Genomic DNA, 6771 nt, shown 5'->3' on the forward strand with positions numbered 1-6771 from the left:
TCTGTGCCATAGACATGGACTAGATGGTTTCGTCTGATTGGCTATTTATTTTTGGTAACACCTGTTGTGTATGTCCCCTTTCTGTGTTTCTTGAATATCTTGGTCTCAGATAAGGTGAGGCTGTCATTTACATCAAAAAGTTTCTTATCTAAGAATCGAGAAAACCAAATGTATGGACACCAACTTCTTGTTTATTACCTTGTTGTAAATGGAGCTTAGCCCACTTTATATAAACCTTTATGTAAAATGTAACCCAGGAGATTTTGGGTTTAGCTGGCCTGCCAACTGTCTGATTCTCCTACTTCTCTATTTACTTTTTTCCTTTTCTAGATCATGCTAGAATAAACTACTTTCTCTTAATTTTTACTAACTGGTTACTGGTTTTTTCTCCTACAACAGATGCAGATGTAGTACTGCCTGTGTCAACAGACTTATAAAAAATTTTACTAGATATGGAAGAGGACACCATGCTCTGAGTGGACCTCCACAGAATTCTGCAGTGTTAATTTTAGAGCAGTGGCTTGGGGTCCTCTTTCTTTATATTGGAAGATTATATGGTGGCTAGGGAAATAGATTTTTGCTGGGACCACTTCTCCACTTCATAGCAACTATTGGCTCCAATGGCTGAAGGGAGGGTCAGGGGAATTGGGAGAAGTGATTTTCCTACCCTCTGTGACTCATTGCTTTTTTTCCTCCCCCATTGCTTTTTTGATTCTTTGTGCAGTTCCTTGCTGCCCAACCCAGCTCCCCAATTCAGAGTTCCTCAAGGCCATGCCCAGTTTCCTTGTTTTGTGAGGGAGGGTTAGAACTATGGTTTGTTTACACTGTTGTCTTCCCAGAATCCAGGAGGTTTGGTTTCATTCCTAGTGTGAGCGCATTCCCTCTGGCTACTTTGAGGAGAATGAATTGAAAAGGGGAAGAAGAGAAGGGAAGAGTAAGGGAGATAGATGGCCCTTGCTGGATGAGAAGAGAGCTGCGGTACAAGATCACTATGGCTTTGGCACCTGTGAGTTGGGTGGCCAACAGAACTTTCAGAGGGGCTGCTGAGTGGGATGATGAGCTGGATAAAACTTTTGATGGGGTTTCAAGCTTTCATCTGCACGTGTAGCCATAGCTCTTCTGCAGTGTGGACAGAGTAGTTATTTAATCTTTTTTACATTGGATGGATAGGCAGTGTCATGGGTAGAGAAGAGTGAAGCTATCAACTACTTCATCTTACTTGGATCCACAATTAACGCCTTTGGTACCAGCAGTCAGGAAATAAGGAGACACATTATACTGGGGAAGTCTGCAGTTAGGGACTTCTCTCAGTTATTGAGGAGTAATGAGGTCAGTTTGAGGACTAAGGTGCGTGTCATTCAGGCTGTGGTCTTTCTGATCACTTGCTATGCATCTGAGAGCTGGACAGTGAATAAGGATGACAGAAGAAGAATTGATGCCTTTGAGTTGTGGTGTTGGAGAAGAGCACTAAACATCCCATGGACTGCCAGAAGAACAAACAAATATGTCTTAGAGAGGGTGCAGCCGGAGTGCTCTTTGGAGGAAAGGATGGTGAGGCTGTTCCTTGGAGAGGGACATGATGCTTGGAAGGGTGGAAGGTTGGTGAAGGAGAGGAAGACTTTCGATCTGGTGGATTGACAAAGTATGACTGCCTCTGTGGGCTCTTGTGTGTCAGGAAGTGTGAGGATGGCACAGGATTGGACAGGCTTCAGATCCATTGTTCATAGGGTCTCTTGTGAGTCATCCTCAACTCAGTGGTACCTAACAACAACATTGGAGTATGATTACCCATTTTGCAGATGAAGAAACCGAGGTCTCAAGAGGTGAAGCTGCTTGGTTCCTTTCACAGAGCTGGTCATGGCTGGCGTTAGAACCTGGGTTTCCTGACCCAGTCTTGCTCCTCTCTGCCTTCTCAGAACGCAGCTCTTAGCTCATGATGTTGTCTGTTGCTCCTGTCTTCATCAGTAGCCGGCTGGTTGAGTTCTGCTCGTGGCAGCCCTACGTGGTTCTGAGTAGAAATGTACACCATTAGGTCTTGAGTGGCTTCACACCTCTGGCAGGTCTCAGATTTGCCCAGGAACTCTTGTCCTACATTTATGAGGCCAGGAAAGGATCAAGTCTCATTGGTAGTCTCCCTTTTTGGCTCACTAACTTAGATCTTGATATGACTTTTATTACAGTATTTATTGCAGGGCATAAAACAAGGACTGTCTGGTGCTGACATGTAAGTAACTTCACACATGGACCAGATAAAATGGATAAAGTTGTATATAGACCCTGGACTTTGATCTCCTAACTTGCTTAATTGAGAGGGCTCAAAGTCTTCTTGCCCTTCAGATCCCTTTCTCCTCCATTTGGCAGTGTATATGATACATTGGCTGGCTGACTTGTTATTCTCTAGGAGTGAGGTGTAACCTCTCTGGTGTGACTTATGCAAAGGTTGGCCTTTCCTTTGGTCTCACCTCCGCTCTCTTTGGTGGCATTCTCTTCCTCCTTTTACTTACAGAAAGGTCACAGGGCAAAGATTTTATGTTGATCTATTTTAAAAATTTTCTACTTTTAAAAGTTTTTATTGTTTTAAAATTTACAGAAGTTACATACTGGCTATGAAACTCTTCAAACAGTAGAGCTGTACATGAAACATAGAACTTGCCTTGATCCCATCACCTGGCCTTCCTAATCCCTACTCCTACCTGCCTCCACCTCCAACTGTTAATTCCCAGAGGAACAAACATGAGAGATCTTCTAGGCAGCCAGGTGGAACGAGACTGCCTAGATTCATATCCCAGCCATAACGTACAGCCTATGCCTCAGTTTGCCCATCTATAAAATGGTGATGATGATTCTAACCTCTTAGTCTTGGGAAAATTGACTGCATTAATATAAAAGTATAAATCCAAGGGGAGCTCTGGTGGCCTAGTGGCAAGGAGCTGCAACTACAATTCCAGAGGCGCAAGGTTCGAATCCACCAGATGCTCTGCCGGGGAAGGAGGGGCAGTCTCCTCCTGTACCAGTCAGATCTGATCTGACAGTACACTCACACAAAAAAATTTAAAAAAAAAAATATATAAATCCAGTTCCTAGAATGTGATATTAACATTAGCTGTTTGTCTAGTAGGGGCATATATGTGTAATTGTTTCTTTAACACTCTTCTAGATATATTATTCTAAAGACTTCTCTTAATTTTCATAATATGTTTGGCCATCCTCCCCTACAGTAATTCCGAATTTGCCACATTCTTCAGAATTACCCAGGATTCAGTTGGCTGTCACAACACTTTTCATTATTATAACTAAACATCTCATACACAGAAACTTTTGTTTGTGTCTAGTTTTCTTAGAACAGAATCCTGGATTTGCAACTACTGAATGAAAGTTTACACATATTTTTTAAAACCTTTGATACATATTTGCTGACTTGTCTTCAGGGAAAGTACTATCAGTACTCAGTATTCCTGTTCTGAGGAGCCTGGACCCTTGACAGCACTGGACTCGGAGTGCTCCTTAATCTTTGCCACTTAAGCAACTGAAAACCAGAGTTCCTGATATTTTTCATTTATTTTCATTGCTGTGAGGTTTATTGTATAGTTATGTGTTTACTAACCATTTGTTTTTCCTTGTTATTGGCTATATTTCTCATGGATATATAGGAGATCTTCATATATTAAAGCTATGAACTGTTTTGTCATATGATGCAAGCATACTTTTTTAAATTATTGTTTTTTGTGTGTATACTGTCAAACCGGATCTGACTGGTACAGGAGGTGATTGCCCCTCCTACTCTATTTAGAGCTTCTGGTGGATTCAAATTGCATACCTCTGGGATTGCAGTGATATTTCTTGCCACTAGGCCACCAGAGCTCCCTACAAATGTACATTTTTATTGACTGGGAGCTCTGGTGGCTTAGTGGTGAGAAGCTGTAATGGTAATTAAAAGGTACAAGGTTTACATCCACCAGCTGCTCCACTGGAGTAAGACGGCTGGTCTCCTCCTGTGCAGTTTACTACTTCTGTTAAACCCACTGGAAGGGTCAGCTATGACTTGATACCTAACAGCACCAGCAACAAACCTTTTAATGATCTTTATTATGTTTAATCAGTTATTGAAGTTAACATTTTTGTGTAGTAAGAGCTGTTAATTTTGCCCTTGAGTTTATTTATTTGCTTTTATGGTTGTAGTTGTGTGCCATCGAATTGGCACCGACCCATAGCTGACCCTTCAGCTGGTTTTCAGAGGCAGTAATTGCACAGGAGGAGATCCTTGTCCCATGAAGATTGTGGATTTGAACCATGTGCCTTCAGGATTGTAGTGCAGATTCTTACTTTAGAACAAATAGATATTTTCTTCCTAGCTGTGGCTTCATCTTTCATATCTGACATCTAGATTTTGTTGTTTGTTACTATCAAGTTTGTTTCAATTGATAGTGATCTTGTGTACAACAGATAAAATCCCTCTCATTGCTGCCCCATCTTGACAATCTCCGCTGTACTTAAGCCCTTTGCTGTAGATCTAAGACCTTCCCCTCCCACAGTGGTTAACTAAATGTCTTTATACTGTTTACTGGACAAATCCAACCTTTCCTACTTAGAAAGCTTGATGGAATCCAGTCCCTGGTCTGAATGTTTTAAGGTGTCCGCGGCTACAGATTATTGAAGCAGGTTGGTATCATTGTCCTCATTCACATGGAGGAAAATGAACCACCAACAGGACGCATTGCTTACTTCACGTTTCACAGCTGGGCTGAGGCAGGACCAGGTTGGGGGGACTACTGTAGATTTCTTTTATAACCTCCTTATTTCTAATATATTTTCAGCCACTTTTCCTGTGGTTTCTGGGCAGAACTTCCACTTGTCCACCACTAAGAGTAATTTTTAGTGCTCCCAAACTGGAGTTATGTTTCAGCTTCATTCCTTGCCTCTCAGCCCAGGCCAGAGCTTCTGTGACAGTTATGACAGCCTGTATAGATTGGACGAGACTGCCTTAAATGCTTTGTTCTGCAGGAACCCCCAAGGTGGTTAGGCCTGGGAGCACTGCAACCTGGCTGGTAGGTACCAAAAGTCCACCATGGTGGCAACATGGATGTGGCTGTGTCGTGAAGGACCTTCCATCTCCATGGTTAGGCTAGACCAGGGAGCAAAGTGACATCAAAGATGATAATTTGTTTACAAGCAGCATATTTTGAGACCTTTTTTTTTGATCTATGATTAACTCTTTGTATTAGACATTTGTGTCTTGAGTCCTCTGTCACTTGATCCTGCTAAGTGACTGTAATCCGACATTTTGGTCCGTTATTGAGAGGATGAGTGGAGGAGAGGAATGACCTTTTCAGGGCAGGGCACTCAGGCCAGCCACGTTTGTACTTGCACTGCTTCAGGGCTAACAGGGACAGATCATTCTGAGTGGTCGAGCAGTCCAGGAGCTGCCTTATCTCATAGGCACAAGGCCCCAGCTGCTGGGGCTATAGGGGTATCATGGTTGGGGACTTGTGGGGTGGCAGACTGGGCAGGCTCTGAGCTTCCTCCGCTGAAAGGTCTAGTTAGCTTGCTTTCCATGACATGCCTCACGGCCAAGCCTATAGCCATCCCATATACAGTATGCTGAGCACTAGAATTGGAGGAAGTTCAAATAACCTGTGATGTCCAGATGATACAACCTGGAAACACTGAAAAGTATAGCCTTCAAAATGGCTTATACCTCTTCACAAACTCACTCACCCACTCATACCCACTGGAGTCTATTCTGGACTCCTGGTGCCCATATAGCACTCCTGCAACCTCGTAGTTTCAAACCATTAATCTTGGAGTTAGTAGCCAACATTTTAACTACTATGCCAACAGAGCTGCTTCCTCAACAAAGAAAAATCTTCACAATTGGATTAAGAGGCAATAATCATGATAAATGGAGAAAATAGGGACGTTATCAAGGATTTCATTTCATTTGGATCTACAGTCGATGACCATGAAAGCAATAGTCAAGAGATTAAACAATGTTTAGCCTAGATCTCTTCAAAGAAGAGTCAAAGAAACAGATGTCAGTTTGTGGACTTAGATGTGTCTGACCCAAGTCATGATATTTTCAGTTGCTTCATATGCATCTGAATGCTGGACAGAAGAAAGATCAGAAGAGAACTGATACATTTGAATTATGCTGTTGGTAATGGTCTCAAGTGTGTCAGGAATGATAAGGATGCTGGTGTGGGATGGGCCAGGGTTCAGATCTCTTGTTCATGGTGTTGCTGTGAGTCTTCCTCGACAATACCTAACTAATACAATTGGCAGAGACTATTGTCTGTACCAAGGACTGCCAAAAGAACAAATAAAATGGAAGAGGTGTAGCCAGAATGCTCCTAAGAAGTAAGGGTAGTGAGACTTTGTCTCATAAATTTTGGACTGTGATCAAGAGGGACCATTTCCAGGAGAAATACATTATGGAATTTGCATTTGTTTGGTGGCCTAGTGTTAAGAAGGAGGACGACGGGCAATCTCCTTATGTGAGATTCACAGTCTCTGAAAACCCACTGGAGGGTCAGCTGTGGGTTGGTTCTGTCTCAGCAGCATGCAACAATATCGATTCATGTCATGGGTTTTTTTTAAAAAAAAAAATTATACTCTTGTTTAATATGTTGCTACCACCCCACCTCAGTTTTTAGGATCTCTTCTTTTACTCTTTTAATGAGCATATATGATTAATTTTCAGTAGGTCCACTATTTTGGTTCATCTTCTGCTGGGTTTTTTATCTGCTGTATCTTTCTTACAGACAACATTATGGA

The sequence above is a fragment of the Elephantulus edwardii genome, unplaced genomic scaffold (genome assembly GCF_000299155.1).
Source record: "Elephantulus edwardii isolate Elephantulus edwardi_28Jun2011 unplaced genomic scaffold, EleEdw1.0 scaffold00266, whole genome shotgun sequence".
NCBI classification, from domain to species: Eukaryota; Metazoa; Chordata; class Mammalia; order Macroscelidea; family Macroscelididae; genus Elephantulus; species Elephantulus edwardii.